Raw genomic sequence first — 24,486 nt, forward strand, 5'->3', positions numbered from 1 at the left:
TAGATTTCACTTGTTTTACACTTGGCATTGTAGTCTTCTTTCATCACAAAAATATATTATGTTTTAATTCATTGTTAACCATTGTTCGATTTTTATTCAATGACATGAAAACTTCTTATCCACTTCTTTTGGAATGATACATTGGCAAAACATATTTTTGTTATGCATAAATAACACATAATATTTTACATTATACACAAGAAGCCGTTTTCTTATTTGTTTTCGGAAAGTTGTTTGTTGTCATAAAATTATTCATTTGACGTTACAATATATACATAGTAGTCTTTGGTTACAATGATCATTTAAAATTTGACATTAGTATCAATATAGTAAAAAAGTGCATTAACAATTGAAAGACTTTAATTCATTAAATCTTTAAAAGAAATATAATGACGTAAAAATAAAACAGATTTAATGAAATAAAAAATTACGAGCACGTATAACTTTTTTCCAAGTGCATTTAAATTAAAACATTGCTATTATGACCAAAAAATGTATAATGTTGGCAGCATTGGATATATTTTTCTCAAATCAGAATAAAATTTATTAATTTGCAATTTATTTAAGACGATACGTTTTTGTTTACTTTAGAATAATTTTATAAATATTTTAGTTGTGTTTAATAATTATGATAATATTGATTTCTTATTTATGTTTATAAAAAGCATAATTTGACTTTTATATTTGATATTCAAGGTATTCATAGACACAGTCTTCTATAATTATTGTGTAATAATAAAAATAAATTAAACATTAGTTACTTGTTATTATTATATTTTATTAAAAGAAATAATAAATATATTTGTATTTAATATATTCAATAGGTATAGCATATTTTCGAAAAATAATTAAATATGAAAATAATAAAACATAAATTATTAGACTCCTTATGCTACGGCCACACTACCTTATCGTCTACCGGGCTGTTACCGCAATAATTAAGGCATTATATTACCGTCTAAATTACTGCATGAACTGATGTGGTTACACTAGAGTTTACCTAGATATGTCGGTAATTATTGGCATTTACCGCAGCAAAAAAAATATTAGTTAATAATTAAAATATAATAGATATGGTTTCTGTAATAATTCATCAAGGATTCTTTCTTTTTCAAAATGATTTTTTCTTTTTCAAATCATCTATTGTACTTGGAAATGATAAATTTTGTTTGATCCGACGCCACGCATCATTGTGTACACTGCGATTTTTATAGTTCTTCTGTCGGGTATCCCAAAGAGAAGAATTCCAAGAATTCCAAAAATTAGCGCCATCGAGCGCTTTTTCATTTGACCACTCCATGTCGGTCGATACGTGCGTCGTCGGTGAGCTCATATTGCACACTGGACAAACGGAAGTGTGGCCGCATACGCAATAATTACCGCGGTTATTTTCTTTGATGTGCGAAAGAATACCGCCGCCGGAGCTATTGCCTACCGCCATTTATCATATTGATTGGCATTGTAGAATTATGGCCATAAGTCGTGGTTACACTTATGTGTTTTTAAAGTTGTGGCAATAATTATTGGCATATCGCGGTAGTGTGGCCGTAGCATTACTAACAGTTGGATTTTAATATTTAAATACATATTATTGTTTCTAAATTATTTTATTATTATTTTAATATATTTTTTAGATTAGATTACGTATTTTAAATACCTATTTCTTATTAATTAAAATATATTTAAAAAAAAATACATAACTGTGAAATTGTCTATTCCCACTTTTTTCGTAATGTTTGCAATTATTTTTACTTCCGGAATAAAAGACCCCGCGCCCGCGCCAATTCTCTTCCATTAACATTTCGTCTGTTCACAGGGTAAGTCGATTTACATATTTTATTATTAATTAATTATTGGTCTCATATTGTACTTGGAGTGATTAATGATTTGAGTTTTATTGTTGTCTTTCTTTATACATTTTTCTTACTAACAATTAAATTTGTTACTTTAGGTAATTATTATAAAATATAAAAAGACTTCATTTCAATTCATGACGATTTATTCTTTTGTTTTTTTTCAATGGTTTAATAAAAACAAGTGATGTCTGATTTTTAATGCTTTGTTTTTTTAAATAGTCATTTATCGTTTTCAGTAACTTCGAGATTCTACGTGACTTCGTGCCTCAACATGTTCCAAGCATCATCTAGCAACAATGGCGGCAACGCAGCGGCTATGGCGTGCATCGCTACCGGTAAGCTTTATTCAATTTATTAGGTTTAAAGTCAATTAATATACCTACATATATATTTTCATAAGGCTCTGTTAGGTAGGTAATCAATCACTTTTATCTTTTTTTGTGCAAATTGAAATGTTCTGAATAAGTTGATACTTACCTACTTTTAATGCTTAATAACAAAGATTTTTTTTATAAAATTGGTATCTGATGTTTAACATCTTAATACCTACGTAATTACCGTTGTTGTCATGTGTGTCTATGTACTTACCTTATAGGTTACAGAATAAAGTCATTTTCTTTAACATCAAATAGAATAGAAGATAGTATTTTAAAATATATAATAATATGTATAAATGTAGTAGGTAATAACTAATAAGTCGGTAATATATTTTTTTCCTAATTTGTTGTACTTAAATCGAAATGCGCGGGAATCACGAACCGGCAACGCGCGCGACGAGCGGGCGCGCCGCGCGCCGCGGACGGCGTCGGTCGCCATTTTGTGTGATAGATATTATATTTATTATAAAAATAAATTAGATATTAGGTACTTAATTCATTAAAAATTGTAAATATCCTTAAAAAGTAAAAATATTATTAATTATTATAAATCATGAAATTGTCTCTGATCATTCAAACACATGTTAGGTATATCAATGTTCTGTATTTTAATTTTTAACGTATGTTATAAGGATACATACCTACCTATTTTCTTTTCAATGAAAGCTTTCTGCCAGTGAGTAGTTAAAATTGGTCCACCGCTTTAAAAATTTGTATGTAATTGAACGTATATTATATATTTTATTTTATATTTATTTATTTTTAACTTATCTGTGGGTATAGATAAAGTATTGATATTTTCGGTTTAATTTCAATTAATTTTTCACATTCTTCACATTATGTAGCGAAGTTAATTAATTGAATAAGTAAGTAAATATCAGAAAAAAGTTATTGTGGGTTATCCATAAGAGATAGACATAATATACATATTATATATAACCATCACGGACTTTTCTATAGACCTTTTCAATGTTTACAATACTTAGTATATTATTTTGATAAAACTCGTAGGGTTCAGCCTGCGTTTGCAATGTAAGCGGAAAAAATGCGTTTGATAAAATTATTTGCGACATCACATTAGAAACCTCAAAAATAACAGTACTTCTCCACTATTTAATGGATGTTATTATACACATAAACCTTCCTCTTAAATCACTCTTATCTACCTATAAAAAAAACCGCATCAAAATCCGTTGCGTAGTTTCAAAGATTTAAGCATACAAAGGGACATAAGGAAATAGGGACAGAGAAAGCGACTTTGTTTAATACTATGTAGTGATAGTGATGTAGGTAGGTACTTACTTTCAACATTAAAGCGAGATTTATAAACCAGGTTTTAGAATTACATAGGAGACGGAAGGACGACTGAGTTGTATCATATACCTACTAGAGTCTAGAATTTTACTTGATAGGTAATGAGATTAATTTTAATTTGATATTACAAATATATAAGTTATATGTATACCTATACATGATTTAATAATTGCCAATAACAGTATGTAAACTATTTCCATAAAATAATAACATTCCATCATATTACGTAAGTACATAGTTTTGATAGGATTAAAATTAACATGATAAATAATTCTAGATATGTTTGATTATACGAGTATAATATTATACTGAAACGTAGATCGTCGCGAATATTTTTTTTATAGATTGCGCGGTAAGGTAGAATGACGCCACATTTTCTATTCGTATTTCGTAACGAGCTTAGTATTTTTTTAGAGTAGTTTCGACTCCTTTTTCATCTTGGATCTCATTCTCAACCCATATCTAATCGATTTAATATTTTTGTGTTACGAAATTTTAGAAATGAAGTAGTGATTTCACTAGGGATACTTTCTTTAACATATTTCATACGGATTTGTATTTTATAATCATAGGTACAACGCATTATTCTTTGTTTGGGACATTTCAATTTGCTTAACAAATTATAAATAAATTGTGCGGCATTATATAAATATTATGTTACTTCTGACCTGATAAAATCTCATTCTGTTTTTATTATTATTTTAATCGGTCAAATTATTATTAAAGGGTCAACGCATCAAGCCGATCCCCGGTTTAAGGGTAACAACGCACAATGTGTCGCGATGGCAACATGCGCGGCTGTTTACTCTTCTATTCTAAATAGAGCCGTATTTTCTCAGGAAAATATTGACACTATTTTAGAATTTGGTGACATGTTATACATTCAAGTAAGACCACTTGGGGTTGCGCATAATCATCCTCATTTATATCCTGAAGAATTGCCTTCTGATATACGTGTAGGGACCTATTTGGCTAATATTAAATCGATGGCAGACAACGATAGTTGGATCGACAACGGACTGTTTCCCACATGTGACAGCGACATAGCCACTTACACTTTACAATTAAAATTAATCCTAAAAAATAAAATATTTCACACTGCACATAACGACTCCACACATAGCTACCTTTTCACCGGCGCTAATAATACGATATCTTTTTGGAGGTCAAATAATTCATATTTTATTTTTAATAGCCATAAAGTAGACGCGAATAATAAATACGTCCATAACTCGCATTCGGTAGGAGCCGCACGTCTCTTTCAGTGCAACAATTTAGATACTCTTGCAAAGTTTTTGTTTTGGAATCCGGCGTTTGGTAGTCAATATCAAATTCATAAAATAATTTTAAATAATTTTCATAGTGTAAATATTATTAATGATTTAGTTAGTGTAGACAACCAATTAGTTAATGTAGACGACCAATTAGTTATTGTAGACGACCCTAAATTGTCTAATTTAAAACCGATAGTTTTAGTTAATAAAGGTATACCCCCAAAATATGACCCTAAATTAAATTCCCTAAAACCAAAAGTTTTAATTCAAAATATTCGCGACCCTAAATTAACAACACTGACACCCGTTGTCTGCATAACAAAATTACCCGACGTTAGGATTGTAGGTAAAAATACTAAAAAACGCGGTAGACCGGTTAAATATAATAAATCTAAAGCACACAAACAAAACAATATAAACGAAGATTCGGATAGTTCATCAGTAAAATCAGTAGAAGTAGGACGTAAGAGGGGACGACCAGGTAGGCGATCTATAGATGCAGATTCTCATTTAAAAGCGGTCACAAAATATAATAAAAATCATCCCGAGGTTAATAGGCAGGCAGTTCAGAAGTATAACGAGATCAATCCCGAGATCCATAGGCAGGCCAGTCAAAAGTTTAGTCAGAATAATCCAGAGGTTAATAGGCAAGCAGTAGATAAGTACAATCAAGTTAATCGAAATCTAGACGTGGAATTACGGAATTCCAATAATTTAATAGGTACGAAGAGTGGCGACGGCTTAACTGTCGTCAAATTGTATAGTTTTAAGAATATTTCATTATTAGATAGGGAGGCGTTTTTGTGTAGGCACTGTAATGCTAGATTGTTCTTTGAGGAAAAGAATCGTATCAAGTGGTGCTGTGGGGCTGGCGCTTATAACGTTCAAAACTTCCCGCCATTAAATGAACCATTCTATAGCTTTCCTTCTTTTTTGCATAAACCTAGGGCTTATAATAATTTATTTGCTTTTAGTGCTTTAGGCGTTACACACGGATTTCAACATCCGACAACGGGGGTATCATTTTTAAAAATTCAAGGGAGAGTTTATCACAGAGTTTTCGATCTTGCGTACTCAGAAACTACTAATCCGGCTGGACTTTACATCTATGATAACAGTGAGCGAGAGAGCCTCGCTACAAATTTAAATTTAGATTTAACTGTCATTCGATCGATTACAAATTTCTTGCATAATCACAATCCTTATATAGAGTGCTTCAAGCGGCTGAGCCAAGAACCATCTGACCACGCACACCTCATTTTTGAGCACACCACACGACGCACACATGGCAACATTCTCGGTGATATGCCTTTAGGCAACGAGATTGCTGCCATTATAAGCAATGAGCAGGAGCGTTACATTCCTCGCGCCATTGCAATCTGGAAAATTGGAGACAAAAAGCCTCACACAGTAGATATAATGCACCCCCTATATGAAACTTTTCAATATCCATTATTGTATCCGCACGGTAACCCTGGATGGTTTCCTAACAAAACGGACAATAATGGAGCAAAACTAACCCAGAACAAATATGTAAGATGTCTCCTTCTGAGCGAACCCCGTTTCAACGATTTTAATCGTTTGTCTGAAGAGTGGTTAGTTGATATGCAATGTAGGATTTTAGAAGAAAGACTTCGTTACCTGTATAACATCCAAAAAGGTAACACGGATAATGCTCTCCGTTCCGCTCCATTAAGAGAAGTAGAGTCAGTTTTACAGCAGATAAGTGTAGATGAGACTATTCGAGGAGAGGGTGGCGTTGTGCCTGGTAGAGTCTATTTGCCAAGTAGTTACACGGGGGGGCCTAGATATATGAAGCAAAAGTATATGGATGCTATGGCAGTAGTTAACAGATTAGGATTGCCATCTTTTCTTTTAACTTTAACTTGCAATCCCAAATGGCCTGAAATACAAAATTCAACAACAGGTCATCATAATACGCCTTCAATTTGTGCTAGAGTTTTTAACATTAAATTGCAACAACTTTTGAGGGATCTACGCACAGGGGTTTGGTTTGGTAAAATTGTTTATATTTTATATGTAATAGAGTTCCAAAAACGGGGATTACCACACGCTCATATATGTTTTGCAGTCGAGGGTGGTGGCCCCGTTCACGGTACTGATGTGGATAAATTTATTAGAGCAGATATTCCTGACGCTTCAGAAGTTGATGGAAAATTAAGAAAAGCTGTTTTAGATTACATGGTACATGGTCCATGCGGTCCGCCGCATAGGACAGATTTAAAATGTTGGGATAGTGAAAAAAAAAAATGTACAAGCTATTTCCCAAAACCAGAGACAGAAGTCACATATTGTAATAATAAAGGGTTTATTAACTTAAAGCGTAATAGTAAGAATACAGCCACCATTAAATACAGAGGGAGGGATGTAGAAATTAGTGATTTGTGGATAGTACCATACAACGCTGCACTTCTTCTTAGATATGATTGCCATTTAAATTTAGAATCAGTGTCCACTCGAACAGTCATTAAATATCTCTTTAAATATATGACTAAAGGTCCAGACGAGGCTCGAGTCGCCATTGTTCCAGATGAACTAAAAAATAACGAAATAGAACAATACGTCACAAAACGATACATCGGTTCTGGTGAGGCTGCTTGGAGAGTTTTTGAGTTTGACGTCACGGGACGTGAGCCTACTGTAAAGATGTTAGACGTGCATTTAGAAAATCATCAATCAATTTTTTTTAAGGCGGGAAATGAAGCGCGTGCAGTTCAGAATTCGGGTTCGGATCTCGTCACGTATTTTAATCGTCCCCTCGGTGAAGAATTCGATAGTTTAACATATTTAGATTTTTACGAGAGGTATATCGTTCATTCCAGCCGCCCCTCAACAAAAAATACAACCATTTATAATATGACCAACGGTAAATTTTTAACGAAAAGACAGAGGGGAGAAATAGTGACGCGTTTATTTTGGGTCGCGCCCAACAGAGGTGAACAATTTTATTTAAGATTACTGTTAGCTTTACACCCCTGCCGTAGTTACAGGGATCTTTATAACTTGGGTGGTCCAAATTGTAACACATTCCAGGAGGCCGCTAAAGCCGTTGGTATCGCCAACGATGAAGCCGAATACGAGATAGCTATGCAGGAAGCTTCATGTTTTTTGACCGGACCACGCCTGCGTAACTTTTTTGTATTATTGGCTGTTAACGGGGTAGCAGTAGCGACACTGTGGGAAAAATTTAAAAATGAGCTAGCTGAAGATATACTTAACCGCGTAAATAACGATCCGGATAGAGCGTACACCCAGGCCTTGGTTCAAATTGACCGTCTATTGCGAAAACATGGTTCGTGTTTGTTAGAGCAAGGTTTGCCTGACGCGCACGATGACACCACCGAACTAGGTCGTGAGAAGGCTCTACACGATGCAGACGGGTTACGCGAATTTGTGGATGTTTGGACGCCCAAGCTGTCTCATGACCAGCGGCAAGTGTTCGAATATGTGCAAAATTTGCTCACTGATCACGGTTTTCGCAATAGTAACGAAAGTGCTATTTATATAGACGGTCCGGCAGGCACTGGTAAAACGTTGCTATTAAATACGATAGCAGCGTACGTGAGGGGCGTACTCAACGGTGTAGTTTTATGCACAGCGAGTTCAGGTATTGCCGCGCAGAACTATGACGGCGGTATGACTGCGCACAGTATGTTTAAGTATCCGTTAAGCGCTATTGACGATTTAGGCTATTGGTATGTAACAAACGGAACCCAGAGAGCTGAACTTATACTACACTCCGATTTAATTATTTACGACGAAGCGCCGATGGTACACAAGTACCTCATTCATTTGTTAGATAGGTCTTTGCAAGACTTGACAAAGTCTAATAAAAGTTTTGGGGGAAAGGTTATCATTTTTGCTGGAGATTTTCGTCAGATTCCGCCCGTAGTTACCAACGCCAAGTGTCATTCAGATATATTTAATGCGTCAGTAAAATCATCGCCCTTATGGCAGAGTTTAAAGACGTTTTCACTAACTACACCTCAGAGGTGTAGTGAAGATAGTGTTTTTTCCGATTTTTTACTTCAAATAGGTTCAAATAATTTGCCTTTACATTCGGTAAAGGTCGGTAGATCTTGTCAAAATTTAATAGACCTTTCACTTTTATCATTTACTACTGATTTAAATGAGTTAATTAATTTTGTTTTTTCGGATTTCCTTTTAGAACACGAGCCAGAAGTTTGTATAGGTAGGGCCATTCTTTCCACTCACAATTCAAATATTAGAGAAATAAATAGGACTGTATTAGACCGTTTGCCAGGCGACCTTTTACATTTCTATTCAGTAGATAAAACGGCTACGGATGACACTGACGAATTGTATTTAGGCGTAGACGTGTTGAATAGTATGCACCCTAAAGGTATACCAGAACACGATCTCACTTTAAAAGTAGGATGTATTTGTATAATAATTCGTAACCTTAGTTTTTCAGATCATTTAGTTAATGGTACAAAAGTTATAATCGTAGCGACTTCACCTCGATTAATAACAGTTCGCAAACCGGGAATAGCCGAATTGTTCTTTATACCGCGAATCATGTTTAAAGCCCCCATTGATCATAATAGTCCAATAGAAATGTGTCGATTGCAATTTCCCCTTCAGGTGTGTTATGCAATGACCATTCATAAGAGTCAAGGTCAAACTATTAATAGGGTCGGCATAGATTTAAGATCGGACGTATTTAGTCACGGACAGTTGTACGTGGCATTAGGTCGCGTACGGGATAGGAACGATTTAATGCTTCTTGTACATAGGGAAAAATTAATCAACGGTAAACCTTACGTAAATAACGTCGTCATTCCACAGTTACTTTAGGGATTTCCCACCATGCATTACACTATTCACTTTGCTTGGTAGATTGACGAGTTACACTTGCAAGCATTACACACTCGGCTTCCTGGAATGAAATTGTTCACCTCCGTTCTATATCAGAAATCAATTATTAAAATCAAATCATGTTGCCAACGTTTACATTGTGCGTATTTTTTTATGAACTCTTATCATCACGACGCTAACATTAAAAAACGAATTGATTCTACGTTAAAGTTGAAACACTGTGTAACAAATTATTTGTATTAAAGTAAAATGCGAGAGCGAATGTATAAGTTTGTTATTGGTTTTAAGGTTGTATGCGCATTGTCGAGTATTTATATGTCAGTGGCGGTGACAGTAATTTATAAAATTGACTGAACTTTTCTTATATATAATAATGTTATAATGGATATGTAAAGTCATAGCAGCTGCTTGGTTCATAGGAATTTAAATGGATTTGAATGGACCTTATCGGCTCGGTGACAGGTGGAAATGCGTGTCGAGAGTCCTCTGCAAGGCGGTAGGTCGTGAGTTCCGGAGCCGGCGGCCGGCCGTGGGAGGCGCAGGAGCGACTCTGTCGCAGAGGTAAGTGCGGTGCCCTAAGTCGCTTTGCATTGGCGCTGCGTCGCGCCTGCAGTGATGGCGGTGACTAGATGTAGACAGTGTCGAAACAATAGAATATTACGATTGATAATGCGGGGCGTTTCTCTCAAGTTGTATGTATTAATATTTATATTACATCTCATATAATATGTCATAATTGTGCTAACCTAACCAAAATATTTGCGTATTTGAAAAAAAATGGACAGATCACGGATACACAAAATAAAAACAATTTTATGTTCCTATAAATAATTGTTATTTATTCTAAGTATCAAATTTGATAAATGTTGAGTGAATGTTATCACTATCATGTAAACAAAATTTAAATGGATATGATTATTAATATTATTTGATTAATATACCGAGAAATATTCACAAAACGAAAGATGTCGTTTACTTTAAAAGTCAAAGCAGTATCATGAAAGGTCGGGAACCTTCAGATGCTGGGAAATGTTACCCAGGCATTTTTTTTTCTTTTTCATATAAATCGCATTTTACTTTTCCAAAAAGCTGGTACATCTCAGTAAAATGAGCATTCTTTCGATTTCTTTTGCTGCAAAGATTTCGTAGTGGGATTATGTTGTAGGCAATAAAAAGACAAAAAAAGCAAAACAGAATATTGTTCATTGACTATTAAATAAAAATAATCATACTTTTACATTTAAGTTGTGCTTTAAATTCAGTGATTTAACTTTATTTATGGTTATTTCCGAGATACCAAATTAGGCTTATTTTTCCGAAATTAACCGAATAGAAATAATATTTATTAACTATCAAATTATGTGGTAATATAAAATGTGCTAACCCTAAGCTTCTTTTGATGCTGAACAATGTTGTAAAATATAGATCGCTACATTATTAGGTAATTTTGCCCATCATTGTAACTTTTGTTTAAAACAACCTTCAGTGATAGTTATAATATTTCAAACGTTATTTAATGACATATTATGAGTAAAAGAAACCTGTGTTTTCGCCATCATGCACAAACTATCAACTTGAATTTTCACCATTTTTTTTTCCCGCGAAATGACACATGATATTCAATGAGTTACAACAAGTTGCTGATTTAAATTAGCGACACACACAATAGGCAGTGTTGACAGACAAATTAACCAACTATTTTACACCAAATACTTTGAATGTTGCCAAAGTATGAAGGTATTTTAACAATTTAAAAATTTGCATGAAGTGTTCTTCAAAGCAAAGCTGATGACCCATTGTACGCCAATCATCACATTTTCAGTACCCAATCACTTTATTAATTTATCTATGAATATTTTATTCGTATTATTATTTATCAAAATACAAACTCGATGCCATAAAGCATTGGTAGCACATCTCGTCTCTCTTTGCTTGAAGTGTTCTTCAAAGCAAAGCTGATGACCCATTGTACGCCAATCATCACATTTTCAGTACCCAACCACTATATTAATATATCTATGAATATTTTTTTAGTATTAATTTATTATTTATCAAAATACAAACTCGATACCATAAAGCATTGGTATCACATCTCGTCTCTCTTTGCTTGAAGTGTTCTTCAAAGCAAAGCTGATGACCCATTGTACGCCAATCATCACATTTTCAGTACCCAATCACTTTATTAATTTATCTATGAATATTTTTTTTAGTATTAATTTATTATTTATCAAAATACAAACTCGATACCATAAAGCATTGGTAGCACATCTTGTCTCTCTTTGCTTGAAGTGTTCTTCAAAGCAAAGCTGATGACCCATTGTACGCCAATCATCACATTTTCAGTACCCAATCACTTTATTAATTTATCTATGAATATTTTATTAGTATTATTATTTATCAAAATAAAACTCGATGCCATAAAGCATTGGTAGCACATCTCGTCTCTCTTTGCTTGAAGTGTTCTTCAAAGCAAAGCTGATGACCCATTGTACGCCAATCATCACATTTTCAGTACCCAACCACTATATTAATATACCTATGAATATTTTTTTAGTATTAATTTATGATTTATCAAAATACAAACTCGATACCATAAAGCATTGGTATCACATCTCGTCTCTCTTTGCTTGAAGTGTTCTTCAAAGCAAAGCTGATGACCCATTGTACGCCAATCATCACATTTTCAGTACCCAACCACTATATTAATTTACCTATGAATATTTTTTTTAGTATTAATTTATTATTTATCAAAATACAAACTCGATACCATAAAGCATTGGTAGCACATCTTGTCTCTCTTTGCTTGAAGTGTTCTTCAAAGCAAAGCTGATGACCCATTGTACGCCAATCATCACATTTTCAGTACCCAATCACTTTATTAATTTATCTATGAATATTTTATTAGTATTATTATTTATCAAAATAAAACTCGATGCCATAAAGCATTGGTAGCACATCTCGTCTCTCTTTGCTTGAAGTGTTCTTCAAAGCAAAGCTGATGACCCATTGTACGCCAATCATCACATTTTCAGTACCCAACCACTATATTAATATACCTATGAATATTTTTTTAGTATTAATTTATTATTTATCAAAATACAAACTCGATACCATAAAGCATTGGTAGCAGCACATCTTGTCTCTCTTTGCTTGAAGTGTTCTTCAAAGCAAAGCTGATGACCCATTGTACGCCAATCATCACATTTTCAGTACCCAATCACTTTATTAATTTATCTATGAATATTTTATTAGTATTATTATTTATCAAAATACACTCGATACCATAAAGCATTGGTTGCACATCTTGTCTCTCTTTGCTTGAAGTGTTCTTCAAAGCAAAGCTGATGACCCCCTGTACGCCAATCATCACATTTTCAGTACCCAACCACTATATTAATTTATCTATGAATATTTTATTAGTATTAATTTATTATTTATCTACTGAATGAACTATATACTGAAGCCCTATGCTTCTTGAGGAGATAAAGGAACAATCATCAACATTATTTTATTATAAGTATCAAAATATAAACTCAGCACCATAAAACATAAGAGGTACATCTTGTCTCCTCTTTTCTATTCAAAGCAAAGCTTATGATTGGGTATAATAATATACAACATTTTCAGTACTTAAATTGTAAATTATACCCGAATCCTCATAAATTGAAACTTTGATTACAGATTATATATTATAATAATCACACCTGCGCAAAGCATGCATATGCATTTACGAGTATTTTATGTAAAAAATATTGTAACAAGAATATGGTTATTCATCACATCGAATAAATTCAAGCGTTTGTTACTAACGTAAATAATATAAAGGGTGGAATTTTTACTTCTTAGATTATTTCGTATGCCTTTAATTTGCATAAATTAAAATGTATTTTTAATTATTTTATTTAAAACGGCAAATTGTTTAATAGCTACCAAAAAAAAATACATAAAAAATATCAGAAAAAAGAAATATACAAAAAAAGACAAAAAAAAACACTAAAAAGAACAAAAAAAAAATAACAAAAAAAAAAAACGAAAAAATAATAATGATAGAACATCAAGAATATATTTGCCGCATCAACGAAACAAGAAACAAATACTGGAATTACATACGTTATCTAATTAAAATAGCCATTTTACTATTATAATAAACAGTCATAGCCATTTTACTATTAGATATAGAAAGCAATGAAAACATTGGTCAGACGCAATAGCCAAACAAACATGAGTGACATGATGACTTTTTCTCACTCCAAAAATGTCTCGAAGCTGACAAAAGAAATTTTCTGTTCACCAAAGGAAACGTCGTAAGTGGACAAAATCCTTGATAAAAGCCAAAGAAAATTGACTATCACAGTGAAAGTTCACGGTAAATATAATATATGTAATTTAAAAAAATGGCATTATGATCCAGTTGCCGTCGTATGTGAGGTCACAAAGTTTTGGAACTAAACTGAAGTGCAAATTATAACCGAACGAACATGAAACTAAAATCCTAATATTAACGACATCAAATACAACACTGAAGGCTATGCTTTTATGATTGATTTGTATGATAATATTTTCTGAAACGACATCCAAACAAGAACATGAATTCTATCCGGTTGCTGATCGCACTCGCTGGGCTTCCCAAAAGGGTCTCACCCGGTGGGGTTGATCGCACGGATCCTGCAAGCAAGTGGAGTTAATGAATTTTAATTTACCTACATAAAAATACTTGACTGTATTCAGTATTGAAGTATGGTGGAATAGTTCGATATATATGTGTATAGCGTTTATTTAGTAATTCCAGTATTTTGAATCACCTCAATCAAGCAAGATCAAGATTTATTTTATAATTTAGTATAAAAAAATGTATTCGTATAAATTTATTCTTTCATCTCGTTTTAAATGGAACTAAAGTTTAAAACAAATGTTGGTTGTCGATTATTATGTACTTATGAAAAAAAAATATATTAACATACACGTTACGTTGTCAACAGTTATTTTAAAATAAATTAAAGTTATAATATTGTAATTCGTATTGCAAAAATAAAAACTTTCTTCCTTACTTTTACTCTGCCTTCTCTTCTTCGAGAGAAACTTTATTGAATTAAAGTATCAGGCAACTCTTCTATTTTTTCGCTATACCTTCTTATGTAACTCGCCCTTTTCGTTTCGTGTTATTTAATTACACCACTGTGCCTATTCTTCTTTCTCTTCTTTATATCTTCTCTAAATTCTTCTTAATACGTTATAGTTTATACTATGTGTAATTTAAAAAAAAGTCAACGTTAACCTGTAATATTAAGAACTCATTGTATATAAAGTACATACTATCATTATGTAAAATACATTTTATCTTAATGTACCTAATGTTGGAATACAGCTGGTCGACTGGTTATTTATTTTGTAATTTGAAACATTTCATTGCTTGCTTGCTTAAAATAATTAAAGTGACTATGTAGTAAGTACGGTTATCGTACAAACTCCAAACCTAAATCGAGAATTGAAGAATTGTTATACTAAGTACAATCAATTGCTTTTTTCACATGCATATAATATATCTATAAAATATAATTTTAGTTTTTATTAGATACATAAGTAGAACATTTATGTTTACGTATCACCTATAAGTTTTTGTTATTTACAATATTTTATTAAGACAATGTAAAATGTATGAAATACTCTAAGAGTTGAAAACATCTTTTGTTAGTATGATAACCATATTCTTGAATATTTTCCAACGCAAAAAAAAACTACATTATCAAAAACAATTAATCAATATCATAATTACTTCGAAAATGCATAGTGTCTTATTGTGATTTTTTTACCAAGGATATCTTTGCCCGAAGATCAATTCATAAGTCAATTTTTAAATTGCAAAAATACCTTCATACTTTGGCAACATTCAAAGTATTTGGTGTAAAATAGTTGGTTAATTTGTCTGTCAACACTGCCTATTGTGTGTGTCGCTAATTTAAATCAGCAACTTGTTGTAACTCATTGAATATCATGTGTCATTTCGCGGGAAAAAAAAATGGTGAAAATTCAAGTTGATAGTTTGTGCATGATGGCGAAAACACAGGTTTCTTTTACTCATAATATGTCATTAAATAACGTTTGAAATATTATAACTACCACTGAAGGTTGTTTTAAACAAAAGTTACAATGATAGGCAAAATTACCTAATAATGTAGCGATCTATATTTTACAACATTGCTCAGCATCAAAAGAAGCTTAGGGTTAGCACATTTTATATTACCACATAATTTGATAGTTAATAAATATTATTTCTATTCGGTTAATTTCGGAAAAATAAGCCTAATTTGGTATCTCGGAAATAACCATAAATAAAGTTAAATCACTGAATTTAAAGCACAACTTAAATGTAAAAGTATGATTATTTTTATTTAATAGTCAATGAACAATATTTTGTTTTGCTTTTTTTGTCTTTTTATTGCCTACAACATAATCCCACTACGAAATCTTTGCAGCAAAAGAAATCGAAAGAATGCTCATTTTACTGAGATGTACCAGCTTTTTGGAAAAGTAAAATGCGATTTATATGAAAAAGAGAAAAAAAAATGCCTGGGTAACATGTCCCAGCCTCTGAAGGTTCCCGACCTTTCATGATACTGCTTTGACTTTTAAAGTAAACGACATCTTTCGTTTTGTGAATATTTCACGGTATATTAATAAAATAATATTAATAAACATGTCCATTTAAATTTTGTTTACATGATAGTGATAACATTCACTCAACAATTACGTTTTACATCTCACTACTACAACATATTAGCTGCATCATATCGATCGCTTGGCTTCATCCTACGGTGCTCCAAAGAATTCAAGGATCCTAAAACAGCGCTTGTACTTTACAACAACTTCGTTCGTAGTCGTCTGGAGTATTGTTGTACAGTCTGGAACCCATCTTATCAAACGCATATAATTCGGATCGAGCGTTTACAAAAATTACTGGTCCGTTGTCTAGCATTCAGAACTGGAATTGGTAAAACCTGCACAAGTTATCTGGACAGACTCAATAACTTCAAGATGTTGAGCTTAAAATCTCGACGTACAATGTTAGATATATTTTTCTTATATAAAATAATTAATAATTGTATTGATTCTTCTGAATTATTGGGCAGAATATGTATTAATGTCCCCGCCAGGATCCCTCGATATCCCTGCGCTATACTCAGAACTCTTCCATTTCGAACAAACTTATGGAAGCATTCCCCAATAGTTAGACTTACCCATGAGTACAACGTTGTTGCAGCAAAGTCGCGTGAAATTGATATATTTCACAATTCACTTGCGGTATTCAAGCGTATTCTTAATAAACATTTCAATGAAACATGTCGATAAGCACCATACTATTTACAATAAATTGTAATAATAATAATAGTAGTCAGCATTAGTTTTTTAATTAGTAATTAGTAATATTAGTAAAAACGATATTATTGCAAATTTGTTTTGGATCTACTTTGGTAAATTATTATTTGTTTGTTTGTATTTCCTGCATCAGAAATTGTATTTCATTTTTTCATTAAACTAACATGATATTGTTATCCGTTTAAATATACGATTGTTGTAATTTCCTATAAGTAAAGAAACATAATATATTGTTATTATACGATAAGCTATTTTAGTATTAACTATTAAGAGTTTATAAATTATGTTTTCTTTGTTGGAAATTCTTAATAAAAATAAAAAAATAAAAACATTTATCAAATTTGATACTTAAAATAAATAACAATTATTTATAGGAACATAAAATTGTTTTTATTTTGTGTATCCGTGATCTGTCCATTTTTTTTTCAAATACGCAAATATTTTGGTTAGGTTAGCACAATTATGACATATTATAATATGAGATGTAATATAAATATTAATACATATGTCGGAGTATTGATTTATTCAGTTGGTAATAACGCCATCTACTGGTAAAGTTGTGAGTTTGAATATTGACATAGTAAGACTTGAAGTTTTAACGAATGAATTTATGACAATGACAAGTGACAATGACATTTTCCTTGAGTCAGTAGTTTGGCTGGTTGGGGGGTGTCAGTTCGACCGACACTTGCCGCCCGACAGCCAACCGCGCCAGTTGTGCGCACTGATTCTTTTTTTATTATTTACGATCATGGCGGACGTTGAAATTAATCGCGAGGAATCTCCGAAAGCAGCGGTGGGATCTGACCATCATTCCTCCAGTGTACTTAACCGACACCCTGCTACTACGAGCGAGACATATTTCCGAGAATCAGCGAACCAATCCGCCGAATCAAACTGCGACGAACAATCTACGCCACGAGGTACCGAAAACCGTAACGTGCCTAATAATAGTGCTTTTCCTAATGTGCCTCCTGAGATGTGGGCTTCGTTTTTCCGTGGAATGGCGGAGACTTTTCACAATAACGAAAACCAAACTCCAAACTCCAAACCACCTGTGAAGAAGATGAAACCCACTGAAGTGTACATTCCGTCGTTCGATCCTGACGATTGCGAGTTTACGGCGGCGCAATGGTGTGCCGAAATCGACCACCACCGGACACAGAACTCATGGACGGATTATGAAACGAGAAATGCTGCTTTTACGCATCTACGCGGCCGAGCACGCAAGTGGGCGTCCAAATCATATCCTTTGTGCAATACGTGGGATGAAGCGAAGGAGCGGTTAACAAGACAATTTGCCTCCATCAAGCGTTTCCACGACCTTTTCCGGGACATGGTGCAATACACGAGTGACCGCGCCGCTAGCTACGTGGAATACTCCACCAACAAGCTGGCGATGATCGATCGACTGGAGACGGCGTGGAGCGAGGCGAACAAGATCGAAGTCGTCATATCAGGTATCTCTGACAATCAGGTACGATCAGATTTATTAAAAAATACCCCCACGGACTTTGTAACATTGGATAGACACCTTGCTACCTACCCTCAAATTAATAAAAATAATAAACGACCTTCAACTTCGAGCTCTTTTTGTAGTGACTTTAAGCAGCGTAAAATTGAAACAAATGACCATGTTATGTGCCACAATTGCGGCAAAATGGGGCACTATAAGCGAAATTGTAAATTCCGTTCGCACACTAAGGTTTCACATTCGGAAACGTCTCAATTAAAATGTTCCCCGCCTGTCGATAAAAATGTTCAGTGCACTTATTGTCGCAAATTGGGGCATACAGAGGAGGTGTGTTTCTCTAAACAACGCGACGAAAAATTTAAAAAAAAGTAATGATATAAAGTCCGTTAATGTGTGTGTGTAGTCAGAATCGCCGCTTGTTAAAATTATTGTTGGTAGATTTCAATTACAAGCCCTCGTAGATAGTGAATCTAACTGCTCGCTCATTCGTAAACCTATCGCTGACGTTATGACCGGTGTACGAGATTTTTTTATTTTTTTATTTACGCGTTTAACTGGTATTGGTTCCACTTTCACTCATTCTTTTTCCCGTATTACTTTGCCTATAGAGATGGATGATGTTAAAAAAAAATTTGATGTTTTTACGCGACTCGGGGTAAACTTAATAATTAAAAATAAAGACGTTCACGTTTCTCGCGATGTTCGTGCGCACGTTTGTGCTTTGCAAAGTGCCGATATAGAAGCAATCGATACCTACCTTACGGACATCTAAGATATTGCTCGTTTACGTGCTATTATTGAAAATTTTAATGAGAACTTCGTAAAGGGGAACTCTCAGACGGTCGTAACAACAGGTGAGATGGAAATTAGATTATAAGATCCGAACAAAATAGTGCAGCGTCAACCTTATCGCCTGGCCCCCGCGGAACGCAAGGCCATGATTGACATAATAGTTGACCTCCAGTCTAAAAACATTATCAGCGAGAGTACGTCGCCATTTTCAAGCCCGGCGATCCTCGTGAAGAAGAAGGATGGCTCTGACAGGTTGTGTATTGATTTTCGTGAGCTGTATTCGAATACCGTGCGCAATATGTGTGTCATGAAAAGCTGAGTAAATATCCTATGAGTTTACCAGAAATGTCTAATCAATTTGATGATTTGTAATAAGAGTGAGTTTTATTTTTCTAATCGGCTTTAAAAATTAATAATTAAATATTGAGTTATGTTAAAATAAAATGATTAGTCGCCAAGTAAACGGCATTTGTTGAGATACACGATTGTATTTATTATGTCCACGGTTGCGATATGATGATTTTTCCTTTATTTTTGTTGTTGATGTTTTGGTTAGTAGAAATGTTTACAATTTATTTTGTTGATCAATGCTAATAAATGATCGCATCTCTAGACGCTTGTTTCTTTTTCCTTTCCTAAGAGGAGCCGATGGCGTAAATTTAGCATTGGAAGCTCCGCGCTTCATGCGGAAGATTAGCGTTGGAATCCATGTGCTGCACGCGTAAATTAAACATTGGAAGCTCCGCGCTTCATGTGTTGGTTCTATCTACATTGGAAGCTCCGCGCTTCATGTGTTGGCCCTACATTAGAAGCTCCGCGCTTCATGTGTTGGCACTACATTGGAAGCTTTGCGCTTCATGTGTTGGCTCTACCTACATTGGAAGCTCCGCGCTTCATGTGTTGGCACTACATTGGAAGCTTTGCGCTTCATGTGTTGGCCCTACATCGGAAACACCGCGCTTCATGTGTTGGCCCTACATTGGAAGCTCCGCGCTTCATGTGTTGGCTGAATCTACATTGGAAGCTCCGCGCTTCATGTGTTGGCTCTATCTACATTGGAAGCTTCGCGCTTCGTGTGTTGACTTTACATTGGAAGCTCCGCGCTTCATGTGTTTGCTCTAAATACATTGGAAGCTCCGCGCTTCGTGTGTTTGCTCTAACTACATTGGAAGCTCCGCGCTTCATGTATTGGCTCTATCTACGTTGGAAGCTCCGCGCTTCATGTGTTGGCTGAATCTACATTGGAAGCTCCGCGCTTCATGTGTTGGCTCTATCTACATTGGAAGCTTCGCGCTTCGTGTGTTGGTTCTATCTACATTGGAAGCTTCGCGCTTCATGTGTTGGCTCTATCTACATTGGAAGCTTCGCGCTTCATGTGTTGGCTCTATCTACATTGGAAGCTTCGCGCTTCGTATGTTGACTTTACATTGGAAGCTTCGCGCTTCATGTGTTGGCTCTATCTACATTGGAAGCTCCGCGCTTCATGTGTTGACTCTATATGGGAAGTTCCGCGCTTCATGTGTTGGCTCTACATGGGAAGCTTCGCGCTTTATGTAGGTTCTACGTTACAAACCTTGACGAAAAGTTGTGACCAGAGCTAAATAGGTTTAGAAATCGCGCGAGAACGCGCTATTTGTCAGAATGGCCGTGTCGGAGTATTGATTTATTCAGTTGGTAATAACGCCATCTACTGGTAAAGTTGTGAGTTTGAATATTGACATAGTAAGACTTGAAGTTTTAACGAATGAATTTATGACAATGACAAGTGACAATGACATTTTCCTTGAGTCAGTAGTTTGGCTGGTTGGGGGGTGTCAGTTCGACCGACACTTGCCGCCCGACAGCCAACCGCGCCAGTTGTGCGCACTGATTCTTTTTTTATTATTTACGATCATGGCGGACGTTGAAATTAATCGCGAGGAATCTCCGAAACATATAACTTGAGAGAAACGCCCCGCATTATCAATCGTAATATTCTATTGTTTCGACACTGTCTACATCTAGCCACCGCCATCACTGCAGGCGCGACGCAGCGCCAATGCAAAGCGACTTAGGGCACCGCACTCACCTCTGCGACAGAGCCGCTCCTGCGCCCGCCGCGGCGCGCGCCGGCCCGGCCACGTCTCGCCGCCGAGCGAGGCCGCTCGCGCGCAGCTCCGCCCGACACCGGCCCGGTACCGTCCGCGGATCCATTCCTTCCGTTGGACTAAAAGCGCCCGCTATCGTCTTTCATGATCCATCGTTATTCTATATTCGAAGGGCTATCATTTCATTTTTATAAATTGCATCACGTCCGACGTATATTTACAGTACAACGCGCTACATCATTACTTCTAATATCGTACTTTTACATTCGCTGAGCGCATTTTACAGTAATATTTAAATATTTTGTCTCGCTATGCTTCAATTTTCTATGTAGATCAATCAATTTTGTTTTTTAACATAAACTTACATGCACAACACAAACTATATTTTTGTGTACATAAAATCAATTAAGTTTAGTTTATAGGTATATAGACTAGAGTAAACTAGAGTAAATTAATTTAGATCGTGTAAATTATTGATGTAGAATGTAGATATTTTATTCATACATTTTATTTACGTGTATACCTAAGTATGTATTTTTGATAGAATCATGGTTATATTTATTTAATTTTATTTTATTACACGCATAACGCTTTACTTAAACACGTGTCAATCATATACACACTTTACAATTTTTATTTCTTTTATAGTTAAGTATAATAGTAGTAATTAGTGTATATCGAGTACTTAGACGGTAGTTAGGTAACTCCGCCTGTGTTTGAGGGTGAATAGAATAAATTTTATGAGATTATTTTATTCTACCTCATCGCAGCCAGTCCCAAGCCTGGATAAAGGAGGAGGTGGTAGTTTTGCATTAATACAGAAAGTTTCAGATATAATTTGCTCAGTATGATGTGAAACACCTCGCTGCCAGTCAAAAAAATTGAAAACAGTGTTCCTTTTTGCGGATATTTGTCATAGGTTTATATTATCTTTTATAATCTTCTTATTATCTTTCTAAATTTATGATACAACTTATATAATATTTCATATATTTCATATTTTCCAGATCGCAGAAGACGGACAAACAACACAAAAGAATAGGTTTAATATGACAACATTAAATCACAAGTTAAGTATATTATATTTGTTTGGCATAATTCCTGTTTGTCTAAAAAGGAGCATTAAAAAAACATAATATCTTGATTAAGTTTAGATAACAAAAGTATGGATGCAAAACTCTCAATAAATTTAAAAAAAGTGTATTAAAACGTTTAAAATGATTGCCAGTGATAAAAAATGAGGATAATCAAATATTTTATAAATTTTTTTTTTTCAGAAACGCCACAATTGAATCCCAGTAGAAATAGGAAAATATAAAAGACCAGTTTCATCCATAGGAAGAAAGATACTACTTATTTTACCAATAAAAGGACTTGAGGGCAAAATATTTTACATTACATATAAAGTTTTGATGAGAAAAAATATCAAGTTAAGTTCATAATATATTTATTGACCTAATTCCTGTTTGTGAAACATTTAAACTGTATAAATGTAATAAATAACACATCATGATTAAATTTACATTTTAATCGACTTCGAAATTGGACTTATTCTCTTTTTCGCGTTGTTACATCATAATTTTTCACTGAGAAAACCGATTTTGAGAATTCTTTTTTTTTATTTGAAAGCTGCCTGCAATGTGGTGGTCCCAATTATTTGATTTAGTTTTGACAAATTGAAGGTTTTCATTAAATGTGGATTTTTTTTTTCAGAAATGCCATAAATTACTCTATAACATAAAGACAGTTTCATCAGGAGGAGGAATGACACAACCAATAAAAAGAATAATTGAAGTCAAAATATTGTACATATATAAAACAGGCTTTGTATCAGTACAAAATGGAATCACCAGTTAAGTATGTTAATTATATTTTTGGCCTAATTTTTGTTTATGAAACGATCAAACTACAGTATTGATCAAAAATATTTTTCTCAATGCAACCTCTGTTACTATTAGAACAAAATATATTTTTTTATAAATTTATACTATTAACTATATTTGTTGTAAAATACATTAAAATCTTTAATTTCTAACTATAAAACTCTCATCACAAACAATAAGTTTTATAATAAACATCGCTGTTAAAAACCAAAGTTGTGACTTTCAAGAATTCATATATATATATATATCTATTCATAAATTGAATTTCAATCTAATCTTTATTATGGACTATTCTTGATTTTTGATTGATACTCATACTCATGCATGTGAAAAAGGATAACAAAAATATGTATTCATATTTTAAACAATTTCAGCCAGACGCGCCAGGTGCTCAAAGCAGCGTCACTAAGAAGAAACACGTGAAAGCACGAAACAGACCACCATCGTGCTCCGTGGCTTTATCCGCATTGTTACGCTCCTATTGGTCTTAGCAAGATGTTATATTATATGTTTAGCCTTTAATATGTTGATCCGACCTGTTTTTATAATATTTACTTATTCAAAATTTTAAGTTTATCCATGCACTACTGTTTACGTCTAGCCCGGGGTAGCATATTTTTTGCTTCGATTATTATTTTGTAAATCGCACCCAAAAAATATTCAAGTGTATTTTCCTACGTTTTTTTTATGTATAGATTTTATTTAAGTTGTATGAAAAAATGTATTACTGTTACCATTAGTTGAATAATATAGTCATGTTAATAAAACCATTTTAGTTTCAATTATTGTTGTTTTATTCGCAATTCAAAAATAATTATTATTATTGATTTTATGAAACTAAATTTTGATATAATATGTAAATAATCTATGAAGATAGCTGTTTTATTATTGAAATAATTAAAGTTTTGATTAGATAAATTGCCTATCATCTACTACACAAGACAATGTTTAGTACTTATTACCTACTTAAAATTAGCTTTTTCTTATGCCATTTACTTAATGATCTAAGTATGCCATAGAAACACATAGAAATGAACTACTAAAATCATTATTCACATGTTCGATTCAATAAACAGTGTATGAAGAACTTAACAAATTAATCATTGCAAACCGACAGATGGAACTGATATAAATAACTATATTTTTATTTTTTTATAATAAACTTAGGTATATCTTCCTAACACCTAATTCAGTA

The 24,486-nt window shown here is 33.7% G+C and overlaps 1 long non-coding RNA gene across 2 annotated transcripts; it reads left to right on the forward strand.

Annotated features, from left to right (window-relative positions):
* The first annotated feature begins 1,778 nt into the window (after positions 1-1,778).
* LOC149895252 (uncharacterized) lies at positions 1,779-24,073 on the forward strand. Of its 2 annotated transcripts, XR_016458562.1 has the most exons (6): positions 1,779-1,817; positions 2,093-2,191; positions 22,416-22,477; positions 22,686-22,837; positions 23,122-23,265; positions 23,666-24,073. It is a non-coding gene; the product is annotated as an uncharacterized LOC149895252 (long non-coding RNA). The 2 variants fall into 2 exon arrangements; XR_016458561.1 differs by lacking the exons at positions 1,779-1,817; positions 2,093-2,191; positions 22,416-22,477; positions 22,686-22,837 and having other exon boundaries at positions 22,849-23,265.
* The last annotated feature ends 413 nt before the right edge of the window (positions 24,074-24,486 follow it).

The sequence above is a fragment of the Colias eurytheme genome, chromosome 32, assembly GCF_061535395.1.
Source record: "Colias eurytheme isolate Ceu_HAF_F1 chromosome 32, ilColEury1 Martin Lab GWU primary, whole genome shotgun sequence".
Taxonomy (NCBI): Eukaryota; Metazoa; Arthropoda; class Insecta; order Lepidoptera; family Pieridae; genus Colias; species Colias eurytheme.